Source organism: Macaca fascicularis, chromosome 16 (assembly GCF_037993035.2).
Source record: "Macaca fascicularis isolate 582-1 chromosome 16, T2T-MFA8v1.1".
Classification (NCBI taxonomy): Eukaryota; Metazoa; Chordata; class Mammalia; order Primates; family Cercopithecidae; genus Macaca; species Macaca fascicularis.
This window is the reverse complement of record NC_088390.1, coordinates 80,471,954-80,494,991: the sequence shown is the minus strand read 5'-3', so window position 1 is coordinate 80,494,991 and position 23,038 is coordinate 80,471,954. Positions and strand designations below refer to the sequence as shown.

The following is a 23,038-nucleotide window of genomic DNA, read 5'->3' as shown; positions in this document are numbered from 1 at the left end:
GTCTTCTAAAATCTTATGATTCAAAAGCATTCTCCTAGAGGAGCTGGGCGGGTGTGTGTGGGGTCACTGAAACTCCTGGAGCAGTGGGAGGAGAAGGTTACCTGAGTAAGAAGAAGTCTCCCATGACACAGCCTCAAATATTTGAGTCATCTCTGCTTTATGGGTAACCTGGTAGCTGGAGGTAACATAGCTGAATAGTCAGCAACCTCGGATCTGGAATCAGACAGTCCCAGTTTAATCTCAGTCATGCCACTTTCACCTATGTGCTGTTGGCCATATTCGTTGGCTGGCCAGAGCCTCGATTTTATTATCTATCAAATGGGTATATATTGTGAGGATTAAATAATATAGTACATATTAGTGGCCATAACAGTGCCTGGCATACCATAAGCACTTAATAAGTGTCAGCAATTCTTGTTCTTATTATAGCTGCTTTCACACTGGAATCAGGAACTCAATTCAGTAGGGGCTTCCCATATCAAAAAGGGGAGCCAGTCTTGCCTTATCTGAGGCTGGGAGCTGACTTGAGGTGGAGAGAAGGTTGGCATCTGGGCCTTGCCTTGGAGCCCAGAGACCATTGCTCAGTAGAGGCACCAGGCCCTGGTGTCTGCCTGGACCAGCAGGGAGGAAGAGCAGAGCCTCATGGAAGGGGGGAACCAGAGAAAGTCGAGCAATGAAGGCAATTGCTGGTCCTTAGAAAGTGGGGCCAGGCGAGGACACCAGTAGCATTTGATCTTTGTCACATCAGGTCAAGGATCTGGGACATTCATACCTTTTTTGGTTGTATTTTAATCCCCATAGAGTAGGTTCTGGGTTAGCGGTTCTCTAGATGTGTAGAGTTAATAGCTGGTGTGGTAGTTGGCCTCCAAGAGGGCGGCCAATGATTCTCACCTCCTGGTATTCACACCCTCTTGTCGTCTCTCCCACACCAAGTACGACTGACCTGTGTAACCAATATGATATTGTGGAAATGATGGTGTGTGACTTCCAATGATGTCATAAAAGACACTAAAGCTTCTCTCTCTCTTCTGGCTCCATCTGGGAGATGCCAGCTGCGATGCCATGAGTTTACTTATGTAGTCCTATGGAGAGCCCACATGGCAAGGCACTGAGGCTTTCTGCGAACAATCAGTTCCATGTGAGTGACTGAGTCCTCTTGGAAGCAGACCCTCCAGCCCTAGTCAAGCCTTTGGCTTTGGAAGCAGACCCTCCGGTCCTAGTCAAGCCTTTGGCTTACTGCAGCCCCTGCCAACATTTTGACTGCAGCCTTATGAGATACCCCAAGCCAGAACCACCCAGCTAAATCACTTATAGATTCCTGATCCTCAGAAACTATGTGAGATAGCAATGTCTATTCTTTTAAGCTACTTAGCTTTGGGGATAATTTTATTTATTTATTTTATTTATTTTTTATTATTTTTTTTTGAGATGGAGTCTTGCTTTGTTATCCAGGCTGGAGTGCAGTGGTGTGATCTCGGCTCACTGCAACCTCTGCCTCCTGGATCCTAGCTATTCTCCTGCCTCAGCCTCCTGAGTAGCTGGGATTACAGGTGCACACCACCACACCTGGCTAATTTTTTTTTTTTTTTTGGTATTTTTAGTAGAGACGGGGTTTTACCATGTTGGCCAGGCTGGTTTTGAACTCCTGACCTCAAGTAGTCCACCTGCTTTGACCTCCAAAAGTGCTAGGATTACAGGTGTGAGCCACCCTGCCCAGCCGGGGGTAATTTTTAAATATAGCAATATATAAATAATATAGGTGGCATAGAGGAAAAAAAGAGCTAATGCTTAAACAAATTTTGGGTTAAATAAAGATAACAGGCTTCTTTACTGTAAGACTTCTCAAAAGCCTTTAACATGAATGTGCAAGGGAATGACTTAGTATTCAGACCTTCTTGAATTTACTTGACTGCAGGTCCCCTGGTCTCTATATACCACCCCTTCCCTTTGCTTTTTGCAGAGCATTTCTGGGAACTAGTTTGCAGGAGGCACGCTAGGGGCGACGCTACCTGGGGTGGCTGGTGGGAGGAGGAGGGATACTACTTCACCTCTCCAATGCCCAGTTTCCTTATGTGCAAAAAGAAAGAGTTGGATTTAACAACATTGGGACTTCATTTCTGCTCTAACATTTTAATGCTGAGGCTGGGTGAGGTGCACACTCCCTTACATCCTGGTCATTCCTCAGCCTATTAGGTGCAATTGGGAGAAAAATCCAAGCCAGATTAATCAAGTTATACAGAAGTTATAGATATGCTAATGCTTTATGTTAATGACTGATGAGTGTGGTTAATTGGAGATGGCAGGAAAGTACAGAGTTGTGAAGAAATTTCAGTTCTTAGAGAAAATATTGTATTCAAAGAGCTTAAGAATGATTAATGGAGGTTCTGGAATTACAAAGAACAGCCGGTTGAAACTGTTTGGAACAGAAATTGCTCAGGGAGAGTAACCTTGAAGAGACTGCAGGACAGGTTGGGAGGGTTTGTGAACAGAACCCAGGGGAGAGGCTGGCCTGAGTGTCCAAGGGCAGACATGTGACTGGAACCAGGGTGAGCTGTGGCCCAGCAGGTGACCCAGGAAGATCTGGCTCAGTGTGTGGACAGGGTTGGAGCTGGGGGGATGGACGAGATCATAAAGACAGGACCTGTCTGTGCCCCCATCCCCCACCTCATTTGGATAGTGACCCATGACTACTTTCCGCTGTCGTTGGTGGCTGGGAGGCTCTGTCTGCTGAACAAGACCCGGTGGAGAGATACACCACCAGCAAATAGCCACTTCTTGAAAGGATACCGTTTCTAGATTCTGATTGCCTAGTCCCTTGGGTGTCATTAAAGGGAAGGTACCAGGTTGAAAAGGAAATGTCAGAGAAGCCCTCTGCTTCCTTGATAAGGTATCCTGTACCTCTTCCCCTGAACGGGGAGAGTTTCTGGGAGGGCTGGATCCAGGCACACTCCAGGGTGTGCTTGTTCTCTTGTAGGAAACCTGAACCCGGGTCCCAGGGCCAAGAGCTCAGGGGCACTGGCCTTGCCTCTTCCTGCTGTGACCAACATGGTTAAGATTCTGGATACCGACTCTCCGCATTTATAATCCTCCTGACAGCGGCTGATGAAGGATGGGGAAGTGTGTTCACTCAGGGAGGTTGTGCCCTGAGCCATATGCTGCGGGTTGAAGCTGCCTCTCGGCCCCTCCATCTTCTTCAGTGCCGACTCCAGAGCACCTGCCACCTTGCCTCCCTTCTTGCCTGGGTCAATACCCTCCTCCCAGACAGCCTGGCCAGCGAGTGGGCGCTGGGTATCACCACTGGTCTTTCCAGCTCTCTGTGTGATGGACAAGTGGGCTGCACACCTCCTGTCCCTGCTCCCACCCTGTCCCCACCCTCCTCACCCTCACTTTCAGTGCAACGGAGAGTCCCTGGTTCTCTGGGTCCCCTGGAGCCTGAAGTCACGATGCCAAGAGTTTGTGAGGAAGGGAACTGGTTAAGGCCTGGGAGGAGCCTGGATTCCTGGGGTGAGCCCAGCTCATTTGGGGGGAGTGTATTTTGCCCTGCCCTAGACCCAGAGAAGCAGGACCCATCCTTCTTGCTCGTGGGCAGAACTTTCCTTTAGAAAAAACTCAAGCCTCTCAGTCAGTCCTTCCCAATCTAGGTCTTTCAGATGGTCTCATAAAGTCATTTTCTGACTTCAAAAAATAATCTTCAGAGCCTTATACTCAAATGCAATCAAATCTGGAAGCCTAATAGCTTAAACAGATTAAAATGGAGCTTTGCTTACTCATCTCCCTGCTACCTGCTTCTGCTCTTAGCAGCCCTCTAGGGGCCTGAGATGAAACCCTGGGGCTCCATGGAAACCAGCTTAGAAACCAGGGATACAGGAGAAGGGGAATGGGGAGTGTTCAATGGGTGTAGAGTTTCAGTTCTGCAAGATGAAAAGAGTTCTGGAGATGGATGGTGATGACAATTAGGCAACGGTATGACTGTACCATACAAATGTGAATGACCCATATGAATGTAACACCACTGCACTGTACACTTAAAAATGGGAAAGATGATAATGGCGTTCAGGCAGGCTACACCCAGATATGCACCTTGGCATTTGAGGAAACAGCAGAAACGGGAAGGTCTCTCTCACCTTCTCCGAAACCTTACCCTGAAGTGGGTCATAAGACCCTCATGTGAGATGTACCCTCCCTTGTACCCAGAGGAAAGGAACGGCCTTATCTCTAAAGACCCAGGGATGCAGAGAAGAATTTGAACAAGCAGGCTTTGCTAGGTGCCCCCAGTGTATGACCTTTAGATCATATATATTTTTGCAGACAGAGTCTTGCTGTCGCCCAGGCTGGAGTGCAGTGGTGCAATTTCAGCTCACTGCAACCTCCGCCTCCCAGGTTCAAGCAATCCTCGTGCCTCAGCCTCCCGAGTAGCTGGGATTGCAGGCACGTGCCACCACACCCGGCTAATTTTTGTATTTTTAGTAGAAACGGGGTTTCGCCATCTTGGCCAGGCTGGTCTTGAGCTCCTGAACTCAGGAAATCTGCCCATATCGGCCTCCCAAAGTGCTAGGATTACAGGTGTGAGCCACCGTGCCTGGCCTAGATCGTGCTTTTTCATCTGATCATCCTTCTCCACAACTATTCACTTCTTTATCAAACCTAGCATAAAAAATACATAGGTTTATTTGTTTTTTTGGATCTTCCTTTCCTTATGAAGTCTCCTGTTTCATGTAAAACATTAAATCAATGTGTATGCTTTCTACGCTTTCCTCTTGTTAATCTGTCTTGTTATTGGGGCTTTGGCTATGAACCTAGGATGGTGAGGAAAAGATACTTTTTTCTCCCTTACGATGGTAAGTTTTGTTATGTATATTTTACTCACCCCCACACAAAAAACGTCATGGTACAGTCCCATTTGCTGATGGGAAACAGGCCGAGAGAAAGGAGGAATGCGGCCAAGTTTGTGAGCTGCTCGGCGACCAGGTTAAAACCTGACTCTGTGGTCGGCCCAGTCCTGAGGTCATCCCACGCAGGCCCTCTTAGCCAGGCTGGGCTGAGGTCAGCGAGGCCTCACGTTCAACCCAGGAAAAGTAAGAAGGAGAGTAAGGCAGAAGGCGCCACGTTCCCGGGTAGGAAGGTGAGATGGAGGAGGCGCCGCTCTCCGAAGTTCTGGTCCGGAGGGCCCACCGGCCTCGCTCGTTTTGGATGGGTTGCTACATTTTCACCAAATGAGTTTTTTAATTGCTTGATTTACTTATCTCGTCTCGGATCTGCTGATATACTCTGCTGCCTTTTAATTGCTTGAAAAGTTGAGCAGTTTTTCATGTTTTAAGGAGTGCTGAATTGTATAATTAAAACACTAACAGTGTAAATCAACAGTGCAGAAGAAAGACAGCAGAGAATTAAGCAAGTGTGTTGGCATAATAATAAAATCAAACCAGCATGAAGAGGGACCATTACCGAGAAGATGCTGAATACTAATGGTGCCCAGGCCTGGGGGGCAGGGAGAAGACCCTGAGCTGCCCCCTCCACCCTACCTAGAATGGCTGGGGAGAGAGGGGAGTTGAACAAAAAGATTGCAAACTGTGAAAGCCTGTGTGGCTGAGGCCCGGGGCAGATGCAAAGCCTCTGTCATGGAAATTGCTTTTTTTTTTTTTTTTCTTTCTTCTGAGGCAGAGTCTCGCTCTGTCACCCGGGCTGGAGTGCAATGGCGCGATCTCAGCTCACTGCAACCTCTGCCTCCCAGGTTCAAACGATTCTCATGCGTTAGCCCCCTGAGTAGCTGGGACTACTGGCGTGCACCACCATGCCCAGCTAATTTTTTGTAGAGATGGGGTTTTGCCACGTTGGCCAGGCTGGTATTGAACTCCTGGCCTCAAGTGATTCACTAGCCTTAGCCTCCCAAAGTGCTGGGATTACAGGCGTGAGCCACTGGGCTCCCCTGGAAATGGCTTTTAATTCATGTGTGATTGGTGGTGTTTGGTTGGGAGAGGGTGGAGGTGGGAACTGAGTGAGGAAGATGAAGGGGGCACCTGGGAGGGGGATGCCTGTGCCTGCTGAGCCTGCTCTCATTCCTGAGATTTCCTCTCACTTGATGGGCTGTCGGAGCTGCAAACCCCAGGATCATGTTCACTCTCCCCACTTCTCTCTTCTCTCCCTTCCTCCTCCTTCTCTTCTTCTGTTCCTTTCCCTTTCTCCTTCTCTCTTCCCTCCCTCCTTTCTTTCCTCTCCTGTTTTCTTTTTTCTTCTCTCCTTCCCCGTTTGGTCAATGCACCTGATAGCAATATCTTAAGCACGCCCCGAGCACGACCTTGTATGGCAGACACACCTGAATGAGGTTTGGAGTTCCGAGCTAAGGAATCCCGAGTGTCCAACCCAGAGATTCATTCCTTATCTATGAGGAACATCTGAGCCGAGAGGGTGCTAAGTGAAAGTGCCATAGAAACTGCATGCCTTTTGCAAACGGTTGCGATTCTTCTCCCCAGCCTGCTGCCAACTGCACTCTCTCCCCTCTGTATAAGCCCCAGTAAAACCCCGTGTCTCATTTGCTGGCTCCGGATCTCTTCTTCAGCCCCTTGAACTTGGTGCCATTCCCACTGGAGTTGATAGGGGTCAGCACAGCACTCCCCACCTTCCCCTCTCTTCTTTCTCCCCTCTTTCCCTCCCTCCTCACAAAGTAATTCATGTGCAGTGTGAGACAATCAAACAATATAGAAATAGTTAATGTAAAATCTGAAAGTCCATTCTGGGCTTCTCCTAAAGCCCCTCTCTCCTCTTCCTTCCTCTTCCACCAAGGCAAGCTAAGTCGGAAAATGGAGTACAGCGTAGAGGTTGGTGGGGTTTAGGAGCCACTACCCTGAAATATGGCACCTGGCACTTGAGGAACAGTAGAAGAGGGAAGGTCTGTCTGGCATTCTCCTGCCCTTCTCCCCTGAAACGGGCCATAAAGGAATCCTCTGCCCTTCCTCTGAAGCAGGTCATAAGACCCTAATGTGAGAGGCACGATTCCTGTATCCAGAGAAAAGGAGCATCCTTAGACCTGAAGACCCAGGGACACAGAGAAGAATCTGAACAAACGGGCCTTGCTAAGCCCCCCTAGTTTATGACCGTTAACATCAGACCCTCTCTGTCCCATTCACTTCTGTGCAACTGTCCACTCTTCAGCAAACCTAAACACAGGAATACACAGGTTCGTCTGTTTCTTTGGGTCTTCATTTCCGAAGGCTCCTGTGCCACATAACACTTACATTAAATACGTTTGTATGCTCTTCTCTTATTAAGCTGTCTTTTGTTACAGGTGTCTCAGCCATGAATCTAGGAGTGAGAAAAGAAAGCTTCCCTCCCCTACAAGGTCAAGGTTCAAGTATGGGTCCTGGCAGGACCCATTTGGACCTGCTGGAAAACTCTCACGCTAAAAACAGGTCAGTGTTTTTTGACTGTATAAGATGCACAACTGGCCCAGGGAGATGTTCCACGAAAGAAGAGTTTTGAGGTCAATGAGTTTGGAAAATGCTGAGTTAAAGTCAAGCTTCTCTGACCATCAAGCCGATCCTTTCAGGTCTCACAAATATACAGCCCATGCAATATGGGTTCCAAGGATCACAATTTGGGAAATGTTGGGTTCTGGTGAAAAGAGCATTTTGCTAGAACCACATCCCAGATCCACCACTGCTCAACCAGCTGTGTGAATTTGGCGAGTCCCACAGTCTCCCTGGGTCTCAGGTTCCCCACCTGACAAAGGAGGCTGACGGTGTCCACCTCTCAGGAGCTGGGGTGGGGGCAGACAACCAGATAGTGCCAGAAAGCATGCAGCCTGGGGTGATGCGGGTGCTCCCTAGGGAGGAGGCACTGATGGCAGGAGCTCTCCTCCCTGCACTGCCTCCGCCACCAGGTGCAAAGGTTGATCACCACTGCGGTGGGTTGTGAGACCACGGGGGCTGGGGTGGGGAATGGGGAGGCGGAGTCAGAGTCTAGAAGACTCGGAAGGCCGAGTTGGAGCCAGCTGAAAGTGGGTTGGATAACTGGAAGCCGAGAGCTGGTGAGCAAGGGGAGTAAGCCCAGAAAATGCAGTCACTGGCAGAGCTGGGAGCAGGGTGAGGCATCACGCTGGATACCTCAAAATTTAAGGGGGCACCAAAAATGCAGTCATCAAGATAAACAATATTTTCACGCAATATAAAAAATAATCAAAATCCAACATTAATGCAAAACAATTCATGCTGAATGAAGTAGCCCCCAGGCTTGGGCATGAGGCTCATAGCCACAGGCCTGAGCTCCCTCCAGGTTTGCTAAGAATGGGAACATCCCACCCAGCTCCTGCTCTGCACAGGGCCCAGGCTGGTGGGTGAGCTTGGATCCACTCCCTCCTCTTGCTGCCCACTCTAGGCTCATCTCCAGGAAGCCCCTCTCAACTCCCCTCAGCTGGACATGACCTTGCTCTTTAGGCCCCTGGGGCACTGAGCACCCCTCTAACAGCACTTGCTCAGCCTCAGGCTTTAGGTGTCCCTTCCCCCACTGTAGCCTGAAATTCCTGAAGGCCGAGACCGTGTAAGGACCGGCTGATTTCCGAGCCCCATTCCCTGTGCCTTCACGAGCTTTGTGGGCATTCAACCTGAAATTCACAAGGAAAACCAAACTGGGGCTTGGCTGGGGTATGACTGGGGTTAGACTGCTCCTTCCTCAAGTGTGATGTCACTTTACTGGGCACATCTTCTGGAGGTAGTGATGGGATACTCTGGATTGGAGCTGTTCAGTGTCATGGTTTGGCTCTGTGTCCCCACCCAAATCTCACCTTGAACTGTAATAATCCTTATGTGTCAAGGGTGGGACGAGGCAGAGGTAATTGAATCATGCTGGCAGTTTCCCGCATGTTGTTCTGGTGAGAGTGAGTGAGTCCTCACGAGATCTGATGGTTTTATAAGTGTCTGGCGTTTCCCGTGCTGGCACTTGTTCTCTCTCTGGCCACCCTGTGAAGAGGTGCCTTCTGTCATGATTATAAGTTTCCTGAGGCCTCCCCAGTCATGCAGAACTGTGAATCAATTAAACCTCTTTTCTTTAGAAATCACCCAGTCTTGGGTATTTCTTCATAGCAGTGTGAGAACGGGCTAATACAGTCCCTGGTCTCACGGCACAGGAGCCCCTGGCCACTCTGCCATAGTTGTCATACCTACCACGGACACTGGTGGTTATAGACATTGTCCCATTTAATATTTACAACCTTGCCGATTGCTGTCAACATTCCCATTTTACAGATGAGTAAACCAATGCTCCAAGCAGTTAAACTTGTGAAGTTTACGAAGCTGGTGAACAGTGGGCAGGGCAGGATTCCATGCCCAGGTCTCCCTGACTTCACACCCACATGCTAAACCTTAGGCTATTTTGCCTCAGGATACGTGGGGATGAGAACCCTCTCTACGCCAGGTTGGAGATATTGGAAGCTCTGATGATAGCTTTTCCTGCCATGGTAAAGGAGAAAAGGGGAGGCTCTCTCTCTAGAATCCCTGCATATGAATATTTTCTTTCCATTTGAGGGGTCCTCTGTCTCCCCCTCCCCTTCACACACACTGTGGCAGGGGTGGTGGCCGGAGGTTGCTGGAGTTGCTCTCATTATAAAATTGCCTTGGGGACTGTCCCAGCCTTAGCCCACCTATATTGATAAGTCTTGGGCTGCAGACTTATTATTTGATATTTATAACACCCCGTTCTGCACTCTCATGATGGATGGCTCATATGTTGGGATCAATATGGCCCTCGTAACATTTACATATTTATATTATTAATAAGCAATAAGTCACCCAGGCAGGCCTGCTCTGGGTGTTCCATGTGTTCCCTACAGACAGCTAACCTTGTCCTCCGTCTCTTGGCTCAGCCCTGATGGCTGATATTGATCCACTCAGCTGGAAGGGGGCACAGAGCAGAGCATGGAGCCAGGCAGTGTCGGAGCCGGGGAAATGGCACTGGTGTCTTTTGCCTTCTGTCTGACAGACCAGTTCTTGACACTCCAGTGTGGAGGGGGACCTTCCTGTATGGTCCTTTGCAGACAGCAGCCACCCAGCTGGGGGATGGCGTTCTCCTGAATGCCTCCTTATCCACCTTGCCCTCTCTGTCCTCTCTGCCCTCCCTCCAGGTCCTTGGTGGTGCACGCCTGGATGCTGACCAGCCTCCTCTCTGCCTCCAGCCGTCCACACTCCTGGGTCCCTCCTGCTCTGCTGTGAGGCTTTGCTACTCGCTGCCCTGCTGAGTGCCTGCCTGGGATTACCACTCTGCTCTGAAATCTCCCATGCTTTTTACATGCCGACTCCTCCACCCGCCTTCAAGACCCTTGGTCATCTACTCCTGCTGGCTTACCTGGTGTCCCACCTTTTCCCAACCTGCCTCTCTGCTAGCCTGGCCCATATCCTCCTGTTATCCAACACACACACACACACACACACACACACACACACACACACACACACACTATTCACCTCTTGGTTTATTCTGGTCCACCTACCTAGAATGTCCTTCCAAATGCCTCCATCATCACAAAAATCTCCTTTAAGGTCACCTCAAGTCCCACCCACCTCATAAAGTGCTGCCCAGGTTTTCTAGCAAGTACTAACCATCTCGCCTCTCAGCATCTCCCCTACAATTATTTTTGCCCTTTCTAAAACATTTAATTTTTAATTTTATTTTTTAAATATTTATTTTTAAAATATTTATTTATTTATTTATTTTGAGACAGTGTCTCACCTTGTTGCTCAGGCTGGAGTACAGTGGCACAATCATAGCTCACTGCGGCCTCAAACTCCTGTGCTCAAGCAATCCTCCTGCCTTAGCCTCCTGAGTAGCTGGGACTACAGGCATGCACCACCACACCCCGTTAATTAAAAAATTTTTCTGGTAGAGACAGGGTCTTGCTATGTTCCCCAGGCTGGCCTCTAACCCCTGGACTCAAGTGATCCTCCTGCCTCAGCCTCCCAAAGTGTTGGGATTATAGGAGTGAGCCATGGTCCTCAGCCTACAAATATTTATTGAGTGCTTACTATTGGCCAGGGCACTGAACTAGCTTTTTGGGTTATAACAGTACGAAAAAACAGTCATAATCTTCAAGAGCTTAAATTTAGCATAAAAGGAAGACATTCATCAAAGAATCACACAAAGGAATGTAAAATTAAATGGAGATTAATGCCAGGAAAGAGGTATCATTTGGTACCAGTGGGGTTGGTCTGGTCAGAGAGAGCGGGAAAAGCCTCTTCAAAGTGTTGGAGGCCAAGGCGGGTGGATCACTTGAGGTCAGGAGTTCGAAACCAGCCTGGTCAACATGGTGAAACCCCATTGCTACTAAAAATGCAAAAATTAGCCAGGCGTTATGGGAGACGCCTGTAATCCCAGCTACTTGGGAGGCTGAGACACGAGAATTGCTTGAACCTGGGATGCGGAGGTTGCATGAGCCAAGACTATGCCATTGAACTCCAGCCTGGGCAACAGAACAAGACTCCATCTCAAAAAAAAAAAAAAAAAAAAAAAAAGAAAAGGTATGTGTTGGTTAGCTGGATGTGGTGGTGTGAGCCTGTGGTCCTAGTTACTTGGGAGGCAGGATTGTTTGAGCCCAGGAAGTTGAGGTTGCAGTGAACCCAGATTGTGCCACTGCACTCCAGCCTGGGCAACAGAACAAGACCCTGTCTCAAAAAAAAAGAAAGGTGTATGTTGGAAGGGGGTAAGTCAAGTACATATTAGGCTGAGGGAACAGCACGTGCAAAGGCCCTGTGGCAGGACAGAGCATGGAGAGTTTGGTGAGCTCTGTGCTCCAGGCGGCTGAAACACAGACAGCAGTGCAGGGAGTGGGAGGGGCTTACAGAGGAGGTGGAGTGGGTAGGTTCCACAGGGGCCGGGCCTTGCAGGACCCGCTGTAGATAGTGACAGGACATGGGCCTTTAACCTAAGTGCACCAGGAAATCAGTGGAAAGTTTTAAGCAGAGAGATGATTTGGTATTTTACAAAGCTTGCTCTTGCTGTGTGGGCAGGTGAGAGGGGAGAGGCAATGGGCGTGGGGGAGGCTATTAAGGAAGCCATTGCGATGGCTATGCAGGAGATGGTGGTGGGGGACGGCTGTGAGACGGAGAGCAGTGGACCAGTTTGAATGGTATTTAGGAAGCAAAACCATAAGGACTCAGTGACATTTAGGAAATGGGGAGGAGGGCGAGGAGGAGGAGGCAGGGTGGTCAGCTGATAACTTGTGGCCCTGGACAAAGCTACTGTCTGACCTGGGGAGAGCAGAAGAAGATCAACTTGATGTTGGGAGGTGGGGGTAGGTACAAGGTTGGATCTGGACTTGTTGAGGGTGAGGGTCTTCGATGCACCCAGGAGGTGATGTTGGATATACAGGTGGGGGACTCATAGGAAAGACTATCTTGGGACATACACAAAAATTAAGATGTGGCTGGCAGAGATGAGAACCCCAGAGAGAGAGAAGAGAGGGAGGAAAGGGGCCAGGACTGAGCAGTGTGGGATTTCCCTGCTGTCTGCTTCCCACAGTTCTGTACTTCCTTCTACTCCTTCCCTGGGCACACGGTAGGAGCTCCAGCCCTCATTTCTGAGTGAATGCACGCTTATTCCACTGTCTTTCAGTTTCACATCTGTGTTGTCCGTCAGCTGCGCTGGAGGCACGGCTGTGTTTTGGCTTAGTACCTGCCTGCCTTTGCGGTCATATCCAATACCTGATGGCAGAGGAGGCCCTTCCCCATGCCAGGCACTCCATGGACCCTTGAAGGCTCACAATTCAGATAAGGAAACAGTCTGGGAGGGGTTGATTGACAGTTATTTAAAGATGTTCCAGTTATCTATTGCTGTGCAACAAGCCAATTTAAAATGTGTCTAAAAACAATAAGCATATATTTTGCTCAAGAATCTGCAGTTTGGGTAGGTGTGGTGGGGACAGCCCATTTCTGCTCCACGCAGCATCACTTTAGGAAGCTGGACTGGGGCTGGAAGATTCATTTCCACGGTGACTTATTCACGTGGCAGGTGGGGTCTGATTGTCGGCAAGCGCTATTGATTAAAAGAGCTTCCTGGCCCGGCATGGTGGCAAACACCTTTGTAATCCCAGCACTTTGGGAGGTTGAGGCAGGAGGATGGTGAGACCCAGTCTCTACAAAAAAAAAAAAAAAAAAAAAAAAAAAGCCAGATGTGGTGGCAAATGCCTGTAGTCCCAGCTGTGCTCGGGAGGCTGAGGTGGGAGGATTGCTTGAGTCTGGGATGTTGAGGCTACAGTAAGCCATGATCGTGCCATTGAACTCCAACCTGGGAGACAGAGCAAGACTCTTGTCTCTAAAACAAAAATAACGAGTGAACAAACAACCCCTTCCCCTGACTTTCCTGTGAACAGAAAATACAACAAAACAAGATCCTTTCCTGGGGGAAGGGTTTTGACACCCCAGCCTCTGTCCATCTTCTCTCTAATCTTCCCCTCTCTAATCACCCCTCTGGTGACTCACACTGCCCAGACACATCATCTGGCTCCCATCTGCCTGGTTTTGCCTTCTCGCCAAGCCCTCATGCTCCGTTTGTCCTATTTCCCTCCAGGCAGGTGTCTGCCTCTCTGTGACGTCATCTCCATGAATATTTACCCTGACTGCAGTTATTTATTTAGCTCTTTGTACTCTCCTTTCTTCTAGAAAAGATTTAGGACAGATAAAAAGAATGCATAACATATAAGAAGACTGGCATAAATGAAGAGTTTGGTCAAAGAAGAAATGATGTAAAATGGAGCCGACATAAGACTAAAGAGGCATGTCCCTGTGGAATATACCCGGAAACAACTTTGATTCGAAGTTTTCCAATCATCACAGTGAAGTAGGCCACATGGTCAAGTACATGGTTCACGGTGTCTAGAAGATGAAAGGGATCAGGAGCTACAAGTGAGCCGGGGGAGAAGACTTCAAACAGATCCAGAACTGAGAAAATACTGCAAATAATACTTTAAGCATCATTCTAACCCAGTAGTTTTCATCTGGGGGTTATTTTGCCCCCAAGGTGAAGGTTACTGATGTCTGGAGACATTTTAGCTGTCATAGCTGCAGAAAGATTGAGGGGCTTGCTACTGACATCTAGAGAGTGGAGGCTGGGGGTGCCACTAAGCATCCTATAATGCACACAGGACAGCCCCTAAACACAGAATGGTTTGACCCAGAATGTCGACAGAACCCCAGTGAAGAAATCCTGACCTGCCGGGCATGGTGGCTCATGCCTGTAATCCCAGCACTTTGGGAGGCCGATGTGGGTGGATCACCTGAGGTCAGGAGTTTGAGACCAGCCTGACCAATATGGTGAAACCCCGTCTCTACTAAAAATACAAAAGTTAGCCGGACATGGTGGTGGGTGCCTGTAATCCCAGCTACTTGGGAGGCTGAGGTTGGAGGATTGCTTGAACCCAGGAGGTGGAGGTTGCAGTGAGCTGAGATCATGCCACTGCACTCCAGCCTGGGTGACAGAGTGAGACTCTGTCTAAAAAAAAAAGAGGAAAAAAAAATAAAAAGAAATCCTGATCTAGCTTTTTCTTTGGGCTGGAGATACGGCACTGCCTTCAAAAAAAGTCATTTGGGTTAGTCTGTAACTTATCCCTCTGGGAATGTCTCAGCACACTCTGGCCTGATACTGAATACCTTCTCTGGGGAATAGTGTGTTATCCTCCTGGAATATTACAACGAGAAAGCTAGATGATCTCTGAAAGGCAGTGTGATTTGGAGGAAAGAAGTTAGAGTTCCTAGTGAGCGCTGGGTTCATGGGCCAGGACAGAAGCACACCAGATGCTTGCCGCTTTCTATGATCCAGCACGCGGGCAAGTCCTTCCCTGTGTGTTGATGATTGCAAACATCCTATGCTGAGCTCGGCACAAGGGAGGGGCCTGGGAAAGGTTTTCTTTCTCTTACTTTATGTGGTGGTCTTGAAAACATGGCCCTATAATTATTTGTTGCTTCTCCATTGGAAGGTGGAGTCTATGTCTCTTCCCCCGGAATCCAGGCTCTGTGACCCCTTCATCGGTAGAAAATGGTGGAAGTGACACTGCATTTGTTTCTGGGACAAGGCCTTCAGAAATGGGAAGCTTGCCCTACTTACCTCTCGGGGCAGTGCTCTTAGAACTCGCCATATTGTGAGGAAGCCAACAGCACATGAAGAGGCCAGAGTAGGGTTCTGGCTGATGACCCCAGCTGACGTCACAGGGGACAGCTAGTAACAATCACCAGAGAGCAATGATGGCTTTGAGATGACTCCAGCCCCCACGGTTGGGTCACCTCTGACTTTGAGCTGCCCCAGTCTATGTCATGTGAGCAGAGATGAGCTGTCTTCCCAGGTTCTGCTCAAATTGCAGATTCAGGAGCCAAATACGTGATTGTTGTTTTAAGCATCCCAGTTAAGGTGGATAGGTCTGAAGTGGTAGATAACTGAAATACCTTTCTTCATGTTCCCTCCTTCTGGTGATTCAACAAATGTTTTTTAGCATCCTGAATGAGTCAGCCACAATTCTAGATGCTATGAATAGAGTAGTGAAAAAACAGACAGGGATCCTCACGGAGCTTACGTTCTGTGGGGGAGACAGACAAGTAAGAAAGATAAATAAAATAGATGATTTGGAGGTGGCGAAAAATGCTAAGAAGAAAAACAAAGGCAGGGAAGGAAATAGAAAGTTTATAAATAGGTGGTCAGGGGAAGGCCTTCCAAGCAGGAGGCACTGCATAAAGACCTGAAGGCAATGAGGAGCCAGCCAAGTGGATGCCTGGGGGAACCGCTTTCTAGACAGAGGGAACAGCAAGTGCAAAGGCCCAGAGGCAGGGGTGTGCTTGGAGTGTGCCAGGAATATCCAGGGTGGCCAGATGGAGGGTGAGATTAGGATGTCATAGGATGTGAGATTAGGATGGGCAGTCATAGGATGTGAGATTAGGACGGTGGTGGTGCGGTCAGATGCTGAAGGGCCCTGTGAGGACTTTTTGCCCTCATGGCAAGGTTTCAAGCAGAGGAGTAATGCATTTTAACAGGATCGCTATGACTGCGTGGGGCTCCAACATGGAAGCAGGCAGACCGCTTGGGAGGCCATTGCAATAATCCAGGTGAGAGACGATAAACCAGGTGCCTTAAATCAGGATGGTAGCAATGGGGGTGGTGGAAAACGGTCAGAATTCCAACATATTTTAAGGGGAGAGCTACTAGGATTCGCTGAAGGATTGGATGTATGTGGATGGAAGGAAAAGAGTTAAGGATGTCTCCAAGGGTTTGGCTTGAGCAACTGAAAAGATGGATTTGCCATTTCTCACTGAGATGAGGAAGACAGTGAAGCCGGCTTTGTGCACGAAGGAAGAAACTTCGGGAGTTCCATCTTGGGCGTGTTAAGTTTAAGATCCTGTGGTCACCAGTCTTCAAGATGACCCCAATGACCATAACCCTTTGTGTTTTTTTGAGACAGAGTCTCACTCCATCACTCACGCTGCAGTGCAGTGGTGTGATCATGGCTCACTGTAACCTTAACCTGTTGGGCTTAAGTGATCCTCCTCAGCCTCCTGAGTAGCTGGGACTATAGGCATGCACCATCATATCCAGATAAATTTTTAAAAATGTTTTTTGTAGAGATGCAGTCTCACCATGTTGCCCAGGCTGGTCTCAAACTCCTGGGCTCAAGTGATCTGTCCACCTCTGCTTCCCAAAGTGTTGGGATTACAGGCGTGAGCCACTGTGACTGGCCAGGCCCTACCTCTTGGTATTCACACCTCTTGGTATCCCCTCCCACACTGTACCAGGGTTGGTCAGTGTGAACAATAAAATGTGACAGAAGTGATGTTATGCCAGTGTTTAGATTAGGTTGTAAAAGACTGTACGCCCTGCCTGTCTCATTCTCTGTCTCCCTTTCTTTCTTGGGTTATTTGCTCTGAGGAAAGCCAGCTGTCATATGATGAGTAGCCCTATGGAGAGGGTGTGTGGGAAGAACCTGAAGTCTCCAGCCAGCAGCCATGTGAATGCATCATCTTGGAAGCAGATCCTCCAGCCCCAGTCCAGCCTTCAGATGACTGCAGCCCTGGTCAACATCTCAACTGCAGCCTCATGAGAGACTCCAGACCAGAACCACCCTGCTGAGCCTCTCCTGGAAACTTGACCCTCAGAAACCATGTGAGATCATAAATGCCAGTTGTTTTAAGCTGCTAAGTTTTGGGATCATTTGTTAGCTAGCAATAGATAACAAATATAGATCCGTATGAAACATACAAGCAGAAGGAAGTAGGCAGTCAGGTCTACAAGTCTGAAATTCAGGGAAGCAGTTCAGGCTGATATGTAAATTTGACAGTTATTAACGTATAGGTGATATTAAAAGCCATCAGGAGCAAAGGTTTCTCTTTTCATGGAAGCTTTCTCTACTTCCCCACTCCCTCCTCTGTGCTCTGATGTTGGCTTGCCTTTGCTGTGAGGTTGCACGGCAATGGCTTTGCCTTGTGCCTATCTGACCATTAGGTTCAGAGATAACCGAGTCTTCTTTGTATCTTCTTCTAAACTTGGTACAAACTGGGAGTGCTTAATAAATGCTTTTGGGGTGCTATGAACACATGTTGGAGCTCAGAGGGTGAAGCAGACACCATAAGTGTTATGACTGTATCCCTTTTTACACGGTTGGGCTAACTTTCAACTGCCAGCTTTGGTCTCTCAGAGCCTCGGGACCCCCAACCCCTGCACTGGGAGACCCCAGAAAAGCCTAGAATGAACATCCCCCAGAAGCAGCCCTCAGCTGAAGATCATCATGAGTTGACATATAAACATCTCAGCTTACCCCTTACGTAGGTTTGGGAGTGGATGGTTCCAGATCCTGTGTTTTGTGTTGTTTCTCAGTTTCCCCACAGGATGCAGCCCTAGTACCTGCTTTGGCAGTGGGCTTAGAATAGCCCTTCCCTGGCCGCCTTCCTTCTCTGGGTCATTTGCCTGCTCTCCTGCTGGGGCTCCCCCCATAGCCAGTACCTCTCAAATAAACGATTTGTGCTCAAATCCACTCAGGAACTGCTTCTTAAGGACCCAAACCATGATTATGGAGAGGCAGAGCTTGGATATGTGGAGAAGTAAAGTGCCCCCCAGCTCAGGGCTCAGCACTGCATGAGGGCATCTGGGGAGCTGAGCCCCTGGTGGGCTCACACCTTGCCTGACCAGCAGAGAGGACGCTGGGTCTTCCAAAGTTGGACCCAATTTTAGAGCATTACTGAGCCACACCTCTGATCTGGGAGCCCTGTGCTTGGTTTCATACTTTCACCTTAGCAGGGTCTCTGTCTTGCTTGGAAGGGGAGAGCAGGTCCAAGGGTGGTGCCAGCTGCCCCAGCACATAGCCTGCAGCTGGCATCACCAGGAGGCATGGCAAGCTTTCTGCACAGAGGAGGCTGTTCCCAGGCAGATGGCACTCTGCTAACATGTTGGCGATGTGACCGCATGCTTTCCAGAGCTGAGTGTTTGTGCCCCTCACAGGGGCTCCCCCTGAGGGGTTACAGGAGGGAGTCAGACCACATCTGGCTTCCGGAACACCCCAATTTTTACTAGCCTCACCCTCCACCTGGAGCCCCTTCAGCTCTGCCTTTAGTTCTCCCACTTCGATCCTAGTCCCTTTCTTTACCTCTCGGGGTGTGGCTGCTGTGTCCTGCGGGGCTCGGTTTCCACCTGACAGATGAGACCCAGAGCTTGGTGGGCACTGGCCTGCTCGGTGTCTCCCTCCTTGTCCTTGTTCACCAGGGAATGCAGATTCCAGGGCAGCACCAGATTCACTGTGAAAGAGCTTGAGCCAGTGGCTCCCACTCACAACCAGATTCATTCAGTGACTTCCATTACCTAGGCACTGGATGTGTTCTCAGCTGGGAGATGCCACAGGGAGTGTAAAGACATCTCCCAGTGGGTCCATCCTCAAGAGAGGAAGCAAGATAGAGCAGAGGAACAAGAACAGAGTGGGGGATGTCATCAGTGCCCCAGGAAGAAGCCGAAGAGCTCTCATAAGGGCCTTCTTGTGCTAGACGCCTTCATGCACAAACATTCATGAGGGCCTCCCAGCGAGGCAGAGAGCTGCTCATCGCCACAGCCATCCTCGGCCCGTCCCCGCTGCTCCGCGCTGCGAGGCAGAGCTCCGTGGACCGCATCACTAGCCTCTCGATTCAGGTCACAGAGAGAGAGTGGGAATTTCCCCAGTCCTCCGACCCCTGTCAAAGCTCTGTTCCCATTCTGAGGCCTTCTACAGCGAAGGGACAGATACGCTTTCTCCAGGTCACTCACTTGTCACACAAGGAGTGGTTTTCCTAAACCCCGCCCACATCTTGGTAAAAAGCCCCTTCCAGGGCCAGCTTTGTGGACCTGTGACCCATGACATCATCTTGGGCCCAGCGCTTAGAAGGGCCCATGCCTGGTCTGATGCTCTGCTGGCATCATCTGGAAATTCTTAACACTTTTTAACCATGGGGCCCACATTTCACTTTGCTCCAGATCTGCAGGTTATGTCACTGCTCCTGGTCCCTTGGCTAAGGCCTTCTGCTTAGCCTATTGGCGGGTGCCATCTGCTTCCTGCTGGGTTCGTTTTTCATCAGCAAATGGAGGTTGAAGGGAGCCCAATAACTTGCCTGAGACCGCAGAACTAGTAAGTAGCAGAGCTGGGATTTGAACCTGGGACTTCCACCTTTGTAACCTGTTTCTCCCGGCTTGAGACCCCAGATGAAACGCCTGTGATGTCAATCTGCAGCGCTTTGCATATACACTGATTGCTCCTCCCTGATGGGAAAGCCACAAGGCTTCCGGGGGCCTCTATTTCTCTCCTCCTGATTCTGGTGGTTTTCCTGATTGCCTTGGCTCAGCCGGCCTCAAAGCCTCCCGCTGGCCTGAATCACAGATGCAGCTGCTCTGACCGCCTGGTGATGGCGAGGCCAGGCCTCTCCCTAGTTGCCTGAGCTGGGTTCCTCCCTCCCCGCCAGCCCCCTGTCTGCCTTTTGCTGCTCCCAGCAGACAGACCCTCACTCCCCAGTGCAGCCTCAAAGTTCGGGCCTGGACATGACGGATGAGAAGGGGAAATTTGGAGAGGACTTAATGCTCTTACCAGCTGCCTCTAATTTTATTTTGAAGGGAAGAAGAAGGAGAGGAGCACCGGCAGACAAGAGAGGTTTCCCCTGATGGAGATGAGCTGGGAATCAAGATAAATGAAGGCTCCTTTTGGACACTTGTTCCAACCCTCAAACTGTTTTCCTGGTAGACAGGCACGTGATCAAGCCCCTGCTTGGGGGCCCTGGGTGAAACTGCTGCTCAGATGCCTATCGGATGCTGGGGGTCTGGAAGGGAGGGTTCCACTCCCTTCAGCCTTTGGTCTTGGCCTTTCTGGTCAGCCCAGTCCCTTTGGAGAGCACTGGACCTCTGGAAAAATGAGAAGGGTTCTGACTCCGGATTCAGACAAATCTGGGTCCCTTGCTTTTTCATTTCCTGCAGGCCTGCAGGTGCAATACTGAACCAAACCCGAAGGGCCCTGCTGTGCATGAGTCTGGATGCTGTTTCTGCCACTTCCTAGCGAGGCAACCTTGAGCAAGCTCCTTCACCTCTCAGAGCTTTGTTTTCTTCCTCAGGGACACAGGGAAAGTCACACTAATTCTCAGCATGAATGTGAGCATCAGCGTTTGTGCATCTAAGAGCTTCGTCCTAAGCCTGACACATTTTACTGACTCTAATACACTAACCACTGGCTTTTTCTGGCAAAGGTTGGTAGGCAAGACATGGCTTGGAGGGGAGTGGTCCAAGGGCGACGGTGTCTGGTGTCCCAAGTTTGTGTCCTGTTTATAAATGCTCAGGGCCCAGCCCCACATGGAGGAAACAATTGAAAAAAAAAGAAAAAAGAAACCCTCAAGTAGGCAGCATCCTCTTCCAGCTGCAGGCTCGCAGCTCCAGGGGGGACCCAGCTCTCCTTCCTCCCTTGTTATTTAAAGTCGAAGGGGTGTGTAAATCAACCAAAATAATTCACGCGAATCATTAGCGACTCCAAGGCGGCATCTTTTTACCAGCAGCATTAAATTAAAAACAGCGCAAAACTGCGGCTTTTAAAAACACATCAGCTCTGTTTCCTCCCTCTGGCCTGCTGTAATCGAAAGCTGCTGGGATCTAATGAAATGGAATTAGCATCTCCAATCCCTCTCTGGCTACTGCTTACATAAAAACGTCTCTCTGGATGGACTGCTGAAGGGAGATGTCAGAATTGCAAGGGAGTCCCACCCTTCTCTGCCAGCCCCCTTGCTCTGTGGTGCCCACCTGTCCAGTGCCGCCCGAGCTGCAGTGACCACGTTGCAGGGGGGCCCCAAAAGGAGTGGTCGGTTCTGTTTGTTCATCTCTCATTTCTGCCTCTACAGAGACCTGGCCCGGCTCAGCAGTGCTCACACCAGCTCCTTCACGGTTTCCTGTGACAACTGCACATCAAGACTGTCTCCCTCTAACCCCATTTCAGGTACCTCTCAGCTGCTGTCCTCTATCGTATCCCTAAACACTCAGCCGGCTGGGCACACAGCTTAGAAGCTTTGCCTTCCTTTGTCAGTTAACCTGCCTCCCACTCCTCTTCCTGGCTGAATGGGAAGTCCAGCAACCCTCCCTGTATCATTCCCCTGGGCTGTTTCTAAGTGTTCTTTCAGGGGTGTTCAATGGGGGAGCTGTGACATTTGGGTCATGAGGAGAGTAACAGGGACTCCTGGAAGACTGGTGACTTTTCCAGGAGCCAGGGGCCTGGTGCCTTGTAAATGCTTGGAAAATGATCCTTTCTCCTGTGGTTATGGTTGCAATAGGCTGTGAATTCTATGACAGCAAGAGTGGGTGTCTCCCATCCCCTGCTTCCTCTCTGATACCCTGAACTCTACTGATGGCAACAGACACTTGCTGAATCGTTGTTGAAAAAAGAATGAACGAACATCGGGTTTGGAATCAGAGTCTGTCTTTCATTTACCAACTGTGGGGCCAGGGGAGATGCCCCTGGACTGAGTGGGCTGCTCTTTGCTGCTGGGGGACTGTCGTGCGCATCGCAGGATGCCTTTCTCATGACCACTTGATTCGGGAGTGCCCTCCCCGGTCATAGCAAGAAGGAAAAATGCCCAACACCTTTCAAGTGCCTGGGAGTTTGGTGCCATCCTAGCTGAGAAACACTGACTCCCTTCCCTTCTCCCAGACACTCTCTTGTTAGCTGTCTGATCTTTCTAAAATCAAATCATTTTCATATTTTCCTGAGAAACCTTTGCTGACTCCCAGGGACTCACTTCTCAGTCTCATTGTCACGGCCAGCATGAGGGCGTGTCTACACAGCAAGGGGCAGGTGTGGGCGGAGGGAGTGGAGGGGATGTGGGCGTTACCGCTCCTTGGCAGGGGTTGCCCCTGACCTGCAGCCTGCCTCACCCAAGCCACAGACTGTAAATCTCCTGGCTTTGCTCATAGGAGGATGTCCCCACGTGCCTGTGATGGGAAGAAAATACAGTCCTAACTCCTTAGCATGGTGCCAGAGAGTTGCAGCTCCTGCCTGAGCCATTTCTCCTGCTCCCAGAGCCTCGTGCCCTCTTAGCACATCCCTGCTGTCCTGGCTGTGATGTTCCGCCTGTGGCTTTGCATTGTCCCCTTCTCAGAGACAAAGCTGAGGTTCACACAGAGGTGATCCTCAGGCAGAGAAGAGGCCGCTTTTGCACTCCAAGGTCCACTCCCTGAAACTCTTAAAGTTACTCTTTCACTCCTTCATTCGCTTACCCATCCGTGCTCTGAGTCTGCATGCCTCGCCCCTTCTGATTTGTCCATAGCTGTGGGGGGCAGTCCGTGTATGCTGAAACCACCCCCCAACCTCAAGTGTACCCTGAGTCTCTGCCTGGGGCTGTCCCCAAAGCAGGAAGGAGTGTCACTGCAGGTGCAAGTGGAAAAGCAGGAGAATCAAACCTCAGCCGATGGGCAGAGGGAAAATGCCTTAGTCTGCGGTCTTCCAGAGGAACCATGACAGGGCACCCCATGCCTGGCTTTGCAGAGGGGCCCCAGTGGGGTTGAGTCCCATTGTCCGCAGTAGTGACAAGCCCAAGAA

The 23,038-nt window shown here is 49.8% G+C and overlaps 1 long non-coding RNA gene across 1 annotated transcript; it reads left to right on the top strand.

The window, feature by feature from the left end:
* Positions 1–18,115: 18,115 nt before the first annotated feature.
* LOC135967761 (uncharacterized) lies at positions 18,116–21,909 on the top strand. Its single transcript, XR_010581986.1, has 2 exons — positions 18,116–19,603; positions 20,083–21,909. It is a non-coding gene; the product is annotated as an uncharacterized lncRNA (long non-coding RNA).
* Positions 21,910–23,038: the final 1,129 nt, after the last annotated feature.